The sequence below is a fragment of the Pavona decussata genome, unplaced genomic scaffold (genome assembly GCF_977016875.1).
Source record: "Pavona decussata unplaced genomic scaffold, jaPavDecu1.1 SCAFFOLD_72, whole genome shotgun sequence".
NCBI classification, from domain to species: domain Eukaryota; kingdom Metazoa; phylum Cnidaria; class Anthozoa; order Scleractinia; family Agariciidae; genus Pavona; species Pavona decussata.
This window is the reverse complement of record NW_028145491.1, coordinates 2,108,632-2,126,776: the sequence shown is the minus strand read 5'-3', so window position 1 is coordinate 2,126,776 and position 18,145 is coordinate 2,108,632. Positions and strand designations below refer to the sequence as shown.

At 37.9% G+C, this 18,145-nt stretch overlaps 2 long non-coding RNA genes across 3 annotated transcripts; both read left to right on the top strand.

Moving 5' to 3' along the window:
- The first annotated feature begins 1,069 nt into the window (after window positions 1-1,069).
- LOC146476923 (uncharacterized) lies at window positions 1,070-5,189 on the top strand. 2 transcript variants are annotated; one of them, XR_014865452.1, is made up of 2 exons: window positions 1,070-1,324; window positions 4,972-5,189. It is a non-coding gene; the product is annotated as an uncharacterized LOC146476923 (long non-coding RNA). The 2 variants fall into 2 exon arrangements; XR_014865453.1 differs by lacking the exon at window positions 1,070-1,324 and adding an exon at window positions 3,065-3,239.
- A 1,830-nt stretch (window positions 5,190-7,019) lies between these two features.
- LOC146476922 (uncharacterized) lies at window positions 7,020-8,345 on the top strand. The gene is made up of 2 exons (XR_014865451.1): window positions 7,020-7,225; window positions 8,141-8,345. It is a non-coding gene; the product is annotated as an uncharacterized LOC146476922 (long non-coding RNA).
- The last annotated feature ends 9,800 nt before the right edge of the window (window positions 8,346-18,145 follow it).

Genomic DNA, 18,145 nt, shown 5'->3' with positions numbered 1-18,145 from the left:
GTCATCAGTTTCTCTCTCCTTTGCCAAGTTGGTGATGATGTTATCCACCCTGCAAAATCTGCGGGGGATGCCCGATACGCGTCCCAAGATCCATTCATTTAATCAACGTTGTCCCATACAATCTCAATTCCAGGCTGTATTAGGAGTGCGTTCTTTCTACGTCAAACGCAATGAATAAAGAAGGCGGCCATGTTTGGTTCTACTGAATTTCCAGTTATTTATTTTTGTTCACCTTAGGTAAATAATTGGGCCTTAGATCGCAGCTATACATACTAGTCAAAGTATTTACCTAGAAATTGACCTTTTCTGATACCTGTCGTTGAGGTTGTGAAGGCAAGCTAAAAATATAAATTCGCCATTTTTGCACTCGCCTAGTATAAAGGTGGCCACAAGACGGTTAATTCGTCTGCACGAACTATCTTTGGTAATGACGTATCAGTGATCGAACGCCCTACCAATTTTTCCTACCAAGTTCGTCCCAGATACAGTAACGCGTCTCGGTTTTTGAAAAATTAAATATTCCAAGCGGAAAATTCAGTGCAAGAGAAAAAATAAACCGATATCACAATACATTCATTTGTATTCAAATAAAACGACTACATTCCGTGTTAAATTACTGAGTTACACTTGTTGATATATACTGAACGACAGCTGAGATGAACATTGAACAAAAACTTCCAAGCAATTATATCCAGTCAATAGGCCTAATTAACGTATATTAGATGAACACAGCTACTGATACTGTCTGTTTAACTGCGCGCCGGCTTTGTTTTGCCGTTCCTTTTTAGATAGCAATTTACGGCGATCTTAGAACAGTAACTGGTAATCAGCATTTAGTTGGCACGGAAGTTTCATTAAATTGGAACGTTAAACTACAACTTTCAGAATAACCACGTAATTATCAACGACGTGTCACAAAACTGATCCCTCACACTAAGGAACAAACCGTGTTGATATGTAACGAAAAGTTCTAATTATCATTTATCACATGAACACAGCTGGTCCAGTGTGTACCGACTTTGTCTTGTAGTTTGTTGTTCGCAGCAGTTCGCACCTACCTTACAACAATAACCGGCAAACGATCAACATTCCATAAACAGACTGTAAATAAACGTTCCTAGCCTAACTTTAATATGTCATTCCGCCGAAACCTGCACGGCACAACAGCAGAACTGAATCCAAGACAATTGACGTGAACATGAAATCGACATCTACAATTCTGCTGTTCAGCATCTTTCTTCTAGTTTTACAAGCGCAGGAAAGTGAAGCTTTTGGAGCTGCTATAAAATCAGGAAAGTTGAAGAGGGGGAAGTTTCGTAAAAAGGTAACTATATCCGATCGAACCATGATAATATAGTCACATGAATTTGAAACTCAGGCTAGTCTATGTTAACGTCTCGCACAGTTGCATACACCAGCACAAATCGTCAAGTGATGCCAGTTTATCAATTCTTCAATTCTTTTTACATATAGCTTAACATCGTTTTGTTGCACAATTTTGATTTTTGTTCTTAGAAGTTGGAACGAGCGACAAATTACCATGCTGTTTGAGAAATATGGTGACAAAATCGGGAGAATCTTTTTGAACGGCGTTGTTCACTTTGAAAAATGAAACCGGTTTGAGCGAAATTTGAATCGATAATATAATACAACAATCTCAAGTCCTCCGCTCTGCATCCCAGTGCTCTCCATCACTGCCGACTTTGATACTCCCTCAGACAGTTGGACGAGGCGAGTCCGTGAATACCGTGATACACTCCGATCTTCGAGAAACAACTCAGTGCAATGAAAACGGAAACAGTTGACCGGTTTGATGAAACGGGATTTAAAATTGTAAACTTCGCTTGCTCTCGAAAAAAATTTTCCTTTTTTGGATTAAAATTTGAAGCAATAAGCTTTCACAGTAACTTTATATTATTGTAACAAATTACAAGAAATGTTCAACAAGACAGATTTTACATGCGCTGACAGAAGGTCGGAAAATGAAAATTACCATTAGTAATACTTTTCACTTTGGCGGTCATTTTGCACCCATCCCCCCCCCCCTCCCCCCCTCCAAATAAAGGCTGACACGCTGTTGTTTCCACTAATACCGTGTCTATTAACTGCCAATTCCTTTTTAAAGTAGTGTTTTTCCCATGCAAATTAATGACATTTTCCTGAAGGCACGACTAACAAACAACGATGCCACTCTTCATGTTCATGGCAAATTTTTCAAAACTCTTGAAATTTTGGGTCGAGAAGGGAAGCAAAAGCAATCGTTTTGCAGATGGCACTTTTTTCCGTCACTGACTTTTTCGTAAACTCCTTTTTTTTAATCTGTTAAATTACGATAACTATGTCTCTGTGTGTACGATTACAGAGGAGCCTTCAGTTAAATGTTTGATGAACTGTCCGATTCTCAGCTGTCAGCTGAATTAGAAGCGACATCCATCTAGCGTACTGGTTTCCGGTTTTGTTATTGTCCTTTTTAGGCGAGTTTTGAGCATCATTTTGAAACTTAACTTAAACGAATTTCTTCAGTTTTGAACCTTAACTTTATCAACCTTCGTGCCTTCAGCGGCAAACGGATCTGGCGTTAAAATGGATTTTGGATTTTCTGTGAAGTACTCAATTTGGCAAAAGTTCTCTTTTTTCCTTCCACAATTTGTGACTGAAGGATCACGGAAGTATCGCTTTTAGCATCAACGGAGTCTACAAAGAGTGAAGCACGAACATCGGTTACGTTTACATTTTTTCCTATACTCTTTAAAAAACACACAAAGGACGACAATCAATTTATACATCCTTTTCTGCTGCGACATTCTTTTTCTGCTGTATTTTGTCTATACATCCCAAGAACTTGTTCATTGAGGAATTTTCGTCAGCACATCTTGCGAGCGGTATACCAGTAACAAAAAGCTACCGCTTTTTAAACGTTTAAAAAAAACATCTTAAAAGAGTCAAATTTCAGTGATCAGTGAGGCCTTAATAAGCTCCATAATGGCACACGGTTTCGTATAAGGCAATGCTGTCAATCTTCAAATGAATTATAGATAATAAAACGAATGAGAGAACTGAAACGGAGCATTTGGTATATATCCGCGTCAGAACAACCTAAGACAAGTGACGTGAAGGTGAAATTAACCTCCGCAATTCTGTTATTCAGCATCTTTCTTCTGATATTAGCAGCACAGGAAAGTGAAGGTTTTTCTAATACCATTAAATCAGGGAGGAAAGAAAAGAGGTTGTTGGGAAAGGTAACTCAATGAAATTAAATTCTTACATCTCAGGCCGTATAGCAAATATTATGCCGGCTAAAGTCACCGATGTAAAGCGACAACTGTTCTAGTGTACCACGATAATTTTAATTTAAAGCTCAACACCTTTTTTTGTCTCCGCACTGGTTCAAAGCTTAGTGTTATAAGATTTACTCCTTGTATCGTGTAGCAAATTTCTGTGTTTCAAAGTTGAGACTACTACTATTTTAAAAACGTTAAAAGTTTGACGATGCACTGGACAGTAAGTAGCAAATTATGTTTTTTTTCTCGCCACAAACTTAATTGCTCTCTCAGTTTAATGTTAAAACACGAGACCATGTTAGTAAAGGGGTCAACAAAGCTCGGATCATCTAACCCAAAGATCGGTGGTTACCATTCAAAATCGGACTAAAATGGACAACAAAGCTAACAGCAAGATGAGCCATGAATGACAGGGTAAGGTCGGCACCTGCTAATGTGGTTTAATCTCAAAACACAGTTTAAGACCAAAACTTGACCAAGGAAACGACGAGATGCCGGACTAAAGGACATGAACTGTAGCGATCCGTCAGCCGAAACATTGCAGTCTGTTTCTCTCTCGAACTTCTGTTATGAAAAGGAATTAGGTCGAGAAATATAAAACGAGGAGGATTCGACCAGACGTATTTCATCGAATACTTGACTAAGGTTTTAAGGTTTTTTATTATTATGCACTATTTCAATGGTTTACAACAAAAGAAAATTACAATATATAAGAAAAGAAACATAAAGACAGCATTAAATTACATAAATGTGAAAAGTAAAATGTGCGCAGTGACCAAAGGAGGTTAGGCTTTCGACTAATCCTAAGAGAAAAGGGGACTGCAAGCAGTCTAAGCGTACCGCGCGCCAAGTTGGCTATTATCATTCCATATCCAACGAGCGGGAGTTGGAACAACTGTTTCATTAAATACAACAAAGAAATATTGCTAGATCTTTAGATCTTACTGATATCATCTTTCAAGAACGACCAGAAGACAATTTTATGGCCGCTATTTCTTGAACATTGTATAATGATTGACATCCCATGACCGCTCAGCCAATCAAAACTCTGGAATTGTATTATCCAATGATCTAGTTTATTATAATAGATTTAACGCCGGTCAGGTTACACAGAACATCGGCAAAGTTTCAAATTATCCTGATGCTTTTCCTAAGGAAACCGAAACTTATCTCTGAGGTTTTTCTCCTAAAAAGATTTGTTTTTCATTGTTCTAAAACAGTGTAAATTTTCAGTCTCTCAATAAGTTGGATGCTTTGTTGTCGCTTCTTGCATCTGAATCAACAAAATAGCCAATACTCGTATTTACTTTTTATATTTGAACTCATGATTTGCTGTATACGTAAAGTGCTAACACCTGTTCGAGCAAAGGTTCTCAAAGTTTCTCCTTACTAGTATAAATGTACTTGAAAAAGGAATTTTTTTGTTCACACAGAAAATGGTGCAATCTCGTGCGCAAAATCCTCAGGCTCTTTGGCCAGCGGTTGGGGGCCCTGTGAGACTCTTGGGAACTGGAATTTTATTACCGCATGATTTCTACGGTATAAAATAATGAAAGCCGTTGCGGAGCAGCCAATCAAAAAATTTTTTTTCGATCTTCCCAGAGTCTCTCTTCGCGACCAACCGCTGGCCAAAGAGCCTGAGGACTCTGGGTACGAGATTGTAAGTGCTACAAACATGTTATTCTTTTAGGAGATGCCGCTGAACTACCGACGCAATTTGTGCGAAGCTGCACGTAACCTGAATTGCGATCGGGAACTGGAAGACGAACCAGAGGACTGAAAAGAGATTAAAAACTGAGCGCTTTTTAACGAGAAAACGGACACGTGCAAACCTAAACGTATAAAAAAAACTGTAAAGGAGCTGTTAAAATGTAAATGAATAAATAAATTAACAAAGCGACGGTAATACTCATGGCTATGACTCTTTATATCGTATTATTTCTTGCAAACTGTTTCAGATTCTGGGCTCTTTGAACCCTAAAATGTATCATTGAAAACAACGAGGCTTTGTTTGAATGTTATAATTCTCGGCATGAAGGGTTCATTTCTCATTTTTTTTATTGAACCGTCAGCCTTTTTTTTCTCTCCATAGTATTGCTCTGTATGCATTTTTTTATCTTTTTATTATTTTTTATTTGCACTGAAAGTATGTTTCAACGATAGCTGAAACGCCTTAAGCCCGCTTTCTGTCAGTTTGAAATCAAAATATCTGTGCATATTATGAATGTTAAAAGTAGCCCAGTCCATTGAAAGCTAATTTCTATGGTCTAACGGTGAATTTCCACCGTGGCATAAATTTTACGTGCCTAGTATACGCAGACAAAATAAACATAAAGAGTCATCAAGCTAAGCAGGTCTTTTAATTTTATGTACGTTCATAAGCCGTTGTTAAATTCACGCCCGTACGACGTAGACTTTTACAAGACAGCGAGAGCCCAACTTAAGGATATGAAATTAAGGAACGATTATATGAACGGCTTGGGTTGGGAAAAAAGCCGCTATTTAACGTCTCCCGCGTTTACGTCAGCTTTCGAACATCAGAAAATATTTTTTAAAGTACAAAACAATCCTTGGTGGAATCAGATTGTTATTTATGGTTTGTGAGTTAAAACAGAGAGGAAAACAATGATTTTATTTATGTGTTGGCGGCAAAAAACAAAGCATCCGCAAAAATATCATTACTAATGGAGATTATCGGGCAAACACGGAGTAAGTTATAAATTGGTCTCACTTCGCTACAAGCGCACTGGCAGTTAATCTGAAAGCGTGCTCTAAGCTCTCTAAAGAGGATACCAGGTGACCATACTTAAGGCGTTGTTTATTGACAATTTGAAGAATTAAACCTCCGGCAAAGGCGCGCCGACGTGTTGGAGAAGTTTTAAACCAGATAATGAGGCAATTTAAATCTATTTGTTAACAGGTGAAGGTGACAACGGAGTTAGAACAGTTATTAAAAACACTTTTAATGAAAACTTGTTTATGCATCTAGATGGTGCCTTTGAAATTGCTTTCGAATTAAGGCACATATCACGCGAATGAATAATTTACCACTTTTAGACGAAAAAGGAGCAAAAACTTTTCAGAGAACTTTGATGAACTCTATTCGAGATGTCTGAGTTCAATAGGTTTGCCAAACTGCTTGTTATCGTAAAAAAAATATATGTATATAAAAAAAAAATAAATAAGAAGGATAAAAAGCGGAAACACTCCCGCTGAGGTATCATACAACATGGAATTGCTCATTTATGTTTTGGGCCAAAACAACTTCCCATAATAAATAAATCATCATGTAGATGATTTTTGTGTCATTAAAGTTGGCTTTTGAACGCCGAGAACGTTTATAAATGCAAATGATACGAAACTGTTTCAAGAAATGATACCTTAACGGAGCTAGAATGACCCCTAAATGTCAACGACAATAAAACATGACTCAATGAGGATAAGAATGGCTGTGTATGTAATGATTAGCAAACTTTTCTTGTGAAATAAAAAAAAAACGTGAGGGGTCAGACGAATATGGAGTTTAATGCCTGACCCAAACTGACAGCTTTATTGTTTTACGTGGGAGCCGGGGTATGTCAGCCTTCTGCAACTTCTCTATAACACATAAAAATCTCTTTATTTTCACATTTGGTTAGAGCAATTATCTGCCATTTCCATATTTAATATTCCGACAAAAGGCATCGCTTCATCTGCCTTTTATAATTAACCCACGCAGGGGAAATAGATATCTATATAAATCACACAAATAAAGGTTTATTAACCCAACCACACTGTGTGTAAGTTCTTCAGAAAAACACGGACGAAAACAAGGCAAGTTTAGAACAATGCAATCCAAACTCTTCATTGTTTTGCTTTGTTTGACTGTACTACTATCGTTGATGAACCAATGTGATGGGTTCACGGGACCAATTCCAGGCAAGAGAGAGAAAGTTATCCAAAAGGTAAGTTTTAACTCAACTAAGCACTGACACCGAAGAACATTTAATCGGGATGCTGTCAGTGAATTCGATATAACGTTAAGTTTGTCTCGGCATCGTCGGCCGTCTTCAAAAACTTCGACCAGTCATAGAAAGCACGCAAATGAGAAATGTTTTAACTGCTGCTGGACGCTTGCGCCTTTTAACGTAACAAATGGCAGATTAGAGCGTCCAATCGCTGAAAGAAAGGTCACGGTTTACATTTCGGTCTGGGAATCAGTCCTTTCTTTGTCCGCCATGCAGTAACATAGTAAATACTACATCTTACTCACGAGAAATGCTCTTTATTTTCGTGTATTGTTTTTGCGCTTTTCAACTTGCCAAGTTCATACTTGTTTCACATTCAGTTTTTATGTATGCTTATACCTTCTTCAGAACTTAAAGAAAAGGGTAGGTCCCATTAAATATGTAAAGTTTTCTGTTCTGAAAAAGAAAATCCAGGAGGTTTCTGTGCGAATGAGACCGCCATATGTGTTTAATGGCTAGAAACTCAATGGGATGTTACCCAGTGCTGGGATAAACAGGAGACACGACAGGATGGCAATCGTTCAAGACGACAGATATCAATATTCAATCTTACCTAGGCTTACCTAAGCTTATTTGTCTGTATTGCGTTATCCCAATCTTCATCTAGTTTACGACAAATGGCAATGTCAATTGCATTAGTCAGTACGTTGTGGAACATGCTCTGGTTTACAATGATGTTGCGAGACCAGTTAAACTAATCATTTCACAGTGCATCACTGTCTGCCTTTCACCCTTTTCCGTCTGTAATGCCATAAAAAGATTCTTAACCGAAGTATCCTTATTTTTTTAATGTTGGTGGTCTTGGACAGCACAGCCTTTTAATACTTTGTATTTTTTGCCGGATCGTTTTAGGCAGCACCGCTAAACTACAGACGAAGTTTGTGCGCAGCTGCACGTAACCTGGATTGCGGTCGGGAACTGGAATCGCAACAAGACGAACCAGTGGATTGGTGAAGAGAAATATCACATTCGGACCGATTCCTCAAAGATGATGAAGCAGCAAAACCAGCCAGATGAAATAGTATCGACAAAATAAAATGTTCTAATACTTATCACATGTATTATTTGTTTTGTCACTGTCTGTGAGCATACCTAATTACCGAAATCAAGCTGTAAGGCCTGTTTCAGACTTGTGAAATAAGCTCAATCATAAGGAAAATTGTCAGCGAATCAGCTTGAGACGCACTGTGCTTTTGATTAAAAAAAGATAAAACGGTAAACTCGCGCTATGCGTAGCAAAAAGGCTACCAGGAATGCCGCTTTGACGTCAAGGATGGCGAATTTTTTTAGTAATTTGCTTGTATTTTTGCATAAAAGTAACCCTTCGATTTGTCATTCAGCAATTGTAAGTTAGCTAAAAAAGGAAAGGGTACGACAATTTCGGAATACGCCCGCGGGAATAATGATAGCTTTGTTCTGTTCTGTTCTGTTTTCTTAACTGCCGTGGACAGTTTATAAATGGGGTTTCTGTTATTGAAAAATTGTAACAAAGTACAAGAAAAACCCGCTTTGATGGGCTTGCTTTTTGCTTGCTTTGTGTAGGTTTACCAGAGCCAATCGAACTCAATCAATTAAATTGTGTTCGATTGAGTTCGGAAACCGAACTCAATCGAACACAATCAGATGGATTTAGTTCGATTGAGTTCGATTTGTTCGATTGAATTCGATTTGTTCGGAAATCGAACTCACTGAAAGTCTGGTGTTCGATTTCGTTCGATTGCCGAACTCAATCGAACTCAATCCACGGATTGAGTTCGATTGAGTTCGATTGGGTTCGATTTTCGAACGTTCGATTTACTATGCTGGGAAAGTGGCCCACGCGCCCAGCGCTTAACCCAATCTCTAATGGAGTATTGCTTTTTGCGTTGGGTAAAACAAAAGTGGAAAAAGGCGACTGCTCTCGCTGGCTACACACCGGCAACATGAGAGAGCACGCTTAAGGACGATGCTTTCTAATAAAGAAGTAATTGTGCCCCGCAGTTTATAACTATGTGGAAAGGGCAGACCAATTTAGCAGATCTTAGCGCGTCATTTCCGCTCGCGAGGAAGGGGGTACCGCAGCATTTCTAGAAAACAATCAAGCGTCAAAAAATGACAATTTAAAATTCCTGCAATTTGATTTCATATCCCGGGGACAGCGCCAAAATACTTTTATTACTTTTTATTAAAGTTCTCAAAAGGACTCTTTTATCACAATTTTTTTAGTCAAACAAGAATTATCTTTGCAACGAAAGTGAATTTTTTCTCGAAGCTGATCAACCGAAAGAAAATATGACCTCTGTCCGGGAGAGGCAAACCGATGGTCTTTTGTGAAGTACACTGAGATGTTGGTCTGAAAAAGACAATCTATTTTCTTTGGACACGTTTTTGCTCTTCAAACTGAGTCCGACCGTAAGCCTCTTTGACTTTTCATTCGACCTTATGACAGGAGACTCTTTCCGATGTAGTTTTTCTGTGAACAGTAATTAGACTGCGCTTGGTGGAGTGTCGGAACACAGAAATGCATTAGAGACTGGTGGAACTCGAAAAAGTGATCATGGAAAGTGGGACCGTTTTTAAGAGTCCGTAACAATTTCCATCATTTCATTCTTTCCTTTGTTAAACCAACTGAACTGGAAAAGTTAAATTTCACTGTTATTCCATTGCTCTGTCTTTTACGAAATGTAGCAACTAATCTGTCAATAGGCAATCAACACCGCGACTTTTAATAGCGTTGCCAATTGCATTTTCATTGCGCTTAATTAACGCCGTTCTGGCGCACCTATTCTACTTATTAGCACCCTTTAGCGTTTCCTACACATTTCTCCCATAAATAAACCTATTTTACTGTTGTCGGTCTTTTTTTTAACGTTTCCTACACATTTCTCCCATAAATAATCCTATTTTACTGTTGTCGGTCTTCTTTTTAACGTTTCCTACACAATTCTGCCATAAATAGTCCTATTTTACTGTTGTCGATCTTTTTTTTAACGTTTCCTACACATTTCTCCCATAAATAATCCTATTTTACTGTTGTCGGTCTTCTTTTTAACGTTTCCTACACAATTCTCCCATAAATAGTCCTATTTTACTGTTGTCGATCTTTTTTTTAGCGTTTCCTACACATTTCTCCCATAAATAGTCCTATTTTACTGTTGTCGCTCTTTTTTTTAGCGTTTCCTACACATTTCTCCCATAAATTGTCCTATTTTACTGTTGCCAGTCTTTTTTTTAACGTTTCCTACACATTTTTCCCATAAATTGTCCTATTTTATTGTTGCCGGTCTTTTTTTTAACGTTTCCTACACATTTTTCCCATAAATAGTCCTATTTTACTGTTCTCGGTCTTTTTTTTTTGGCGTTTCCTACACATTTCTCCCATAAATAGTCCTATTTTACTGTTGTCGGTCTTTTTTTTGGCGTTTCCTACACATTTCTCCCATAAATAGTCCTATTTTACTGTGCTCGGTCTTTTTTTTAGCGTTTCCTACACATTTCTCCCATAAATAGTCCTATTTTACTGTTGTCGCTCTTTTTTTTAGCGTTTCCTACACATTTCTCCCATAAATAGTCCTATTTTACTGTTGTCGGTCTTTTTTTTAACGTTTGCTACACATTTCTCCCATAAATAGTCCTATTTTACTGTTGTCGATCTTTTTTTAGCGTTTCCAACACATTTCTCCCATAAATAGTCCTATTTTACTGTTGTCGATCTTTTTTTAGCGTTTCCTACACATTTCTCCCATAAATAGTCCTATTTTACTGTTGTCGGTCTTTTTTTAACGTTTCCTACACATTTCTCCCATAAATAGTCCTATTTTACTGTTGTCGGTCTTTTTTTAACGTTTCCTACACATTTCTCCCATAAATAGTCCTATTTTACTGTTCTCGGTCTTTTTTTTTTGGCGTTTCCTACACATTTCTCCCATAAATAGTCCTATTTTACTGTTGTCGGTCTTTTTTTTGGCGTTTCCTACACATTTCTCCCATAAATAGTCCTATTTTACTGTTGTCGGTCTTTTTTTTAGCGTTTCCTACACATTTCTCCCATAAATAGTCCTATTTTACTGTTGTCGCTCTTTTTTTTAGCGTTTCCTACACATTTCTCCCATAAATAGTCCTATTTTACTGTTGTCGGTCTTTTTTTTAACGTTTGCTACACATTTCTCCCATAAATAGTCCTATTTTACTGTTGTCGATCTTTTTTTAGCGTTTCCAACACATTTCTCCCATAAATAGTCCTATTTTACTGTTGTCGATCTTTTTTTAGCGTTTCCTACACATTTCTCCCATAAATAGTCCTATTTTACTGTTGTCGATCTTTTTTTAGCGTTTCCAACACATTTCTCCCATAAATAGTCCTATTTTACTGTTGTCGATCTTTTTTTAGCGTTTCCTACACATTTCTCCCATAAATAGTCCTATTTTACTGTTGTCGGTCTTTTTTTTAGCGTTTCCTACACATTTCTCCCATAAATAGTCCTATTTTACTGTTGTCGGTCTTTTTTTAACGTTTCCTACACATTTCTCCCATAAATAGTCCTATTTTACTGTTGTCGGTCTTTTTTTAACGTTTCCTACACATTTCTCCCATAAATAGTCCTATTTTACTGTTGTCGATCTTTTTTTAGCGTTTCCTACACATTTCTCCCATAAATAGTCCTATTTTACTGTTGTCGATCTTTTTTTTAGCGTTTCCTACACATTTCTCCCATAAATAGTCCTATTTTACTGTTGTCGATCTTTTTTTTAACGTTTCCTACACATTTTTCCCATAAATAGTCCTATTTTACTGTTGTCGGTCTTTTTTTTAGCATTTCTTACTCATTTCTCCCATAAATAGTCCTATTTTACTGTTGTCGGTCTTTTTTTTAACGTTTCCTATACATTTTTTGTCCCATAAATAGTCCTATTTTACTGTTGTCGATCTTTTTTTTAGCGTTTCCTACACATTTCTCCCATAAATTTTCCTATTTTACTGTGCTCGGTCTTTTTTTTTAGCGTTTTATACTCATTTGTTCCATAAACTTTCCTATTTTACTGTTGTCTTTTTTTTTTAGCGTTTCCTACACATTTCTCCCATAAATTGTCCTATTTTACTGTTGTCGGTGTTTTTTTTAGCGTTTCCTACACATTTCTCCCATAAATTGTCCTATTTTATTGTTGTCGGTCCTTTTTTTAGCGTTTCCTACATCCCATAAATTGTCCTATTTTACTGTTGTCGGTCCTTTTTTTTTGGCTACTAGTGCTGCGCTGTTCTCGGCGAGTCGTAGACGTACGCTGTTCTCGGTGTATTTAAGATTTTTGCTGCTATCGGCGAATTTTCATCTCTTATGCTTCTAGCCTAGTTTGTAAGTATTTGCTATTTTCGTTTGTGTCGTTGTAGGCTTCAGTTTTCGTTTATTTTGTTGTTGATTAGCTTATGTAACACCCTTGTATTTTGCTTGTTATTTTCAGTTGAATCGTTTTCTCCGTTTTCTCCGTTTGGTTGTTTTCTCCGTTTTTCTTCCTATCTTTTTTGTATTAAACGAATTCAAAATGTGAAACGTTTGATTGTTGTTGCGGTCATTACACGAAAAAATCCGCAATCGTCTACGGAACAAGTAGCTTGCATGATTGAACAAGAAATGGCAACACTAAAACCGAAAAATGTCAAATAGGGGGGAGAGGAAAAAGATGAGCTACATGTATGTGTACCATCGTCTAACAACTCTCTGTTAAATATCATTTGCAAAGTATTGTACACTTTTACTAACCCTTTCACTACCAAAATCTGAAAGCTAATTCTCCTAAGTAATTAATATTCATGTCTCTGTTGGTTTTTCCTGAGAGTTTGGTGTCAGAGCAAACACTATCCCCTTATTAATTTTTTCGTTAATTCTTAAGACCTGTCTGCTTGACAGTGTATTAAAATTATAAGGAGAATTTAAAATAATGCTGCCACTTCTAGAAGTGAAAGCTGGGAGACCGTTGCACAGCGGTACACTTAACCATGTCCATGGTATCTATTCTTTGCCCTTCTGTTATATGCTTACCCTTTATTGAGGGACTACTTCTCAAATCACACAGTGACCAATTAACAGGGCTTTGGAGGGATGACTAAGGATATCAAGGCAATATATAGAACCTTCTGGCTAGGAATGCACCATTACAAATGTGAACGGCTGGGGCGGAAGGAGGAGTGACTTTCTGGAAAGGTATGTTATTTTTTTCCCAACCACCAGGGGTGCAAGATTTTCTTACCATGCAACTTTCAAAACCTTTTCTCGGCTTTCTTTGCAATGCAGGATTCTTTTGTCTTACATTTTAGTTTTGCATGATTTTTTTTCCTGTTTATGGACTCCCCCCCCCCCCCCCTTCACATTTCTAATGGTGCATCCCTAATGTCCTGCAAATTACAGTGTATCACTCCCACAGTCCGTGGAGATGACATCGCACAGAGTGGGTGTGATTACACAACTTGCACAAGGGTTGGGCTATTCAAAGGGCACACTATCCTCTCAATCACTATCATAAAGAACGAGACAATTCATACTTTCTAGCTGCTTTAGCAGATTCCTTCACTTCAAATCAACTGTCCACCCAGCCCTAGCCTCGCGAGGTTTTGCGAGTCACTTATTTCTAGTACTTTAATCCTTATGTCAGCGGAATTCCGATGTTAACACATTTTTAATAATAATTCTTCAGTGTGAAACTGTCAGATACCAAATGATACTTCCTTATGGAAAATCAGTAATGTTCCCGCATGATACCAGGGGGCACTTAGTGATGCATATCATTCCATATAATCGGCCGAACCGATGTTAAGTAATGGCACTATCGATGTATCACAGAGCACAAAAGCCTGCGACTTGGTGAGCGTCGGAGATTTAAATACACATGGGAACCAAGACAGGAATGTCTGTGTTCGTCTTCCTTTCTTTTCCTGCTTTTATAAGCAATATATACCACAACTAGACTTGCAGTTGAGACTTATACAGGGGATGCTTATTGTGAACTTTTGAGGCCATCATTACAGGAATGTCCCAGTTTATCCATCAATGCGATCCATTGTTGACGGCCTACATCTATTTTATTCGACATACCTAGCTTTGGTCTCTCTTTACAAAGTACACGTCAAAAAAGAAACTTCTATTAAAGATGAATTGTAATTGCTATGAAACTCTTTTTACTATACAAGACAATAAATTCTAACACTATTTTTAAAATCAAACAACGTTTTGAGAGTAATCTAAGATCAGATTGAAAAATGAAACTAGTTGTAATCGCGTTCAATTTCCCATCATCTTAATCAGTTAGAGATTAAATCTGAATAGGATTGAAACTAATTAATTCCGACGTCATCTGCATATTCCGTACTCTTATCATAGGATGGTTTTGTATTAGATTGGTGTTCACAATTATGAACACCACTTGATAGCGTATCTTTATTCTTACACTGCTCATCTATAGGCATCATATCATTACCTGATGCGTTTCTGGTGTGACCTTCACGGGTAGTAAGTGGTGAAAAACTCACACATTCACCAAAAGGATCCTTTTCTTCCAACTTTCCATGTGGGGTGTCTTCACCCATTGTGTAACAGTGATTTCTGTCTACTTCATATTTTTCGCAAGCGTCAAGGATCAATGAAGATTTCGCATTTCGTAATCCCGAACATGCTTCCGTCCTTGGATCCTCAGAATTTTCTTCACATTTTCTAAGCTCTTTACATGAGGACTCGTCTGATGATTCCGATGCTTCACTATTGCATTTTTTCATGGTTTGAGATATCAGTAGGCCAGAAAAACAAGGGCAATTTGACGAGCAAATGTTTTTAACCAGGCTTTTCACATTGGAGCAATTGTCTTCTCTTTTCGGTTCATGGACAAAACATGGATTAGCTGACGGTATCAGTGATGATTGGCAGAGCTGCTGTTCATCAGGAAATACAGCGAAACTATGCAGCGAGGAACAGTCCCGTAGAATAAGGTTCCTTATTTCATAGCACCTTGCGATCATGTCCACATTCACCTGTGATTCCTCCAGGTTTCGCATGCAGATCACGTCTATGCAACCACCTTCCACCTTTAACACTCCCTTGATTCTACATTTGTTAAAATCCAAGTTATCTATTTCTTCTGCATTTACTTCCACACGGTTGAAGATACATTTGTGCGCACTGAATGTTTTGAGTTTTTTACCACCTTCAATTCGGATGACGCTACAGCGCATGTCGAGCTTTTGTTTACCGACGTTCAACAGAAAGTGCGTGATTGTCTTACATTTGATGTTGATGGAGGTAATCCGAGGCAATGTGATAAAAGCATCAACAAGATCATTACATCGCAAATCTATGGAAGCATCTTCCGCTGGAAACGGGAAGTCTCCTTCTGGATCATGATGATTGCACATGAATGATTTTAATGTTGGGCAATGCACCTCGATGCGTTGCACTTTGCAGATATCTATGATCCACAGGCGAAGTTCTGTCAAAACACAATTGCCCTCTCCTCGAGAAAGTTTAAAATTCGTTAGATGCCCTCTCACGGTGCAATTTTCAATCTTCTTGTTACTCTGTAGGACCTTGTCTATTGTTTCTGAGGTCAATGCTTCACAGTTTCCAACCTCTAAGAGCTTCAAAGTAGTCGCTGTGACGTGAAGCGATTGAAGTTGTGGAAGGTAGTTGAGAAAAAGCTGCTGTAGCATTGAAGATAAGACTTGAAGACATCTCAAGCTGGAACATCCAATGAGCACAAAGCGTCTTAATTTGGGCATTGCGCACTTTAAATTCACAATGTTTTTTGCTGGTAGGTTTTCCAACTCAAAATACTCCAGGCTATTGGATTCAAGGTATTGATAGCCTGTCATACAGCGATATATATCAAGGAAACGGAGTTTCAAGAATCGTAATGATTTAAGAACTTTCAAGAGAAGTCTAAGCTCTTTGTGGCCAATTGAAACGCACTGGAGATCAAGCTTTGATACAATTAAAACGTGGCGAGATGATAGCAGACACTTTAAAAGCTTTAAACCACTCTGGTTCATCTGGATGTTAACTTCACTGCTGTTATAAGCACAGATTTGGAGATCTTTTAGTTTTAGAGCATTTAAGAAGTCAACCAAAAGCTTTCCTGGCATTCGGAGCATGTTCATCGACAGTTTTAATACTTCTAGCTTTGAATACCTTACTTTGAGCAGTTGAAGATGCCCCGGATTAATTAATGACACTGGCTGACTGTAGGACTGGGTCCATTCTATGTCTGACAAATCCCAAAAACAGTAAAGGTTTAATTCTTTTAGGTTCTTTGCGCTTTTTAAGGCCACAAACTGTTGGAGGTTCCAAGGGAGGGTAGGCACATCAAGGCAAGTGATGTTTGTCATCTCCAAGGTTACAATACGAATGAAGAACCAATAGTCGTACCCAAACACAACGTGCAGCGCAGGTACTCTTAAGCACTTGATAAATGTATTATACTCCCTAAGACATCTAAAAGCGATATTCTTCTGCTGTTTTGTTAGTTGCACTAGCTTAAGATGGAAATGCTCCCAAAGAGAAGGTGTCTTGTGGATGATTTCATTCCAACGGTGACATACCGTAGACAACTTGATAAGTCCATCGTAAACAGGGTGAACGAAACCAAGTATTTCAGAGAGGAGCTCGTTTGGTAAATTTTCCATCTCGCGTGGCGCTACTTTGTAGCTGCCCTTTGTTGCTTTGTTTTTCTCTTCAAACCTCCTTTATGGCATCACCATTGTTACGTCATTATCAGCATTCTAAATGTATCTATATATGACAGTCACCCCATAGAACTCTTCTTGTTGTCTGGCAGTAAATAAAATTGATCACTAAGATATTATGTCTCCTTAGGACAGAAATCACTTGGAAAAGATTTCAAAATTCAAGTTTTCAAGCCAAAGAAGTAAATCTCGCATGCGCGGGCATAAACTGATAACACGCGCGCACTATTCCAAAACGCCGCGCGCGACGTATGAAGCAATTCACCATCGAAAAAGAAAAGAACGCGACTGAAAATTATCCAGGAGCATTAGAAGAAAAGCTGCTTACTGCAGTTTTCAAAAGACCCCTGGGATGCAAATGGGTTAAAATGCAATACGGATATTGTCAAAGTCTTGCAAGATTGTCCTCCAGTGGTAATATGTGTTACACTGGCTACTAGGGCCGTTACATTGGTGGCAGTCTCGATCGGTGTTGGGATAATTCATATTTTGAATTGAAATCCATGTCATTAGGATTCCTGGTTCTAAACTAGTTATTAGCGCTGGCTTCTTTCGGTATACATGTTCGAGTAACCAGTAACAGGCTAGCTTTGCACACAAACAGTTCCTGATCCTAGTACTGGGAAAAGAGCTTGAGGGTGAAGATGTTTAATAAAAATTCATTTATGTTCTTTTTTAAAACTCAGGACCACTTTCAATCAACTTTTAACTTTTCAGATCATATAGATTGAAAAAATTTTGCAATGGAAGATATGATCCCCTTTATGCTCCCCTTAAACCTTGGGAACGCTTTCGATTTAGTTGATATCCAACAGGTCTTATGTATTAATAAGTTAGTAGTTACAATAGTTTGTTTTTGTTCTTTAAATAACTTTTGGTATAGTTTAATAAGTTTTAAAACTTTATATTATTATACGTTTGTCGGGTTGCAATAATTCGCTGTAATAACATAACGCATTTTTATATTGTACAGGCAAAGCTTTCCTCACCTCACTTGCAATAATTGAACCGCTTTTTATGTTGCACCATGCCACACAATACTGACTTAAAGTCATCAGGATGTAACGACAAGTTATGATGGGCCCACGAAGCGGATGCTTTGTCCGTCTCTGGTCTTTATAGACCGAACAACTGAAATTTTCTGTGTGAATGGATCA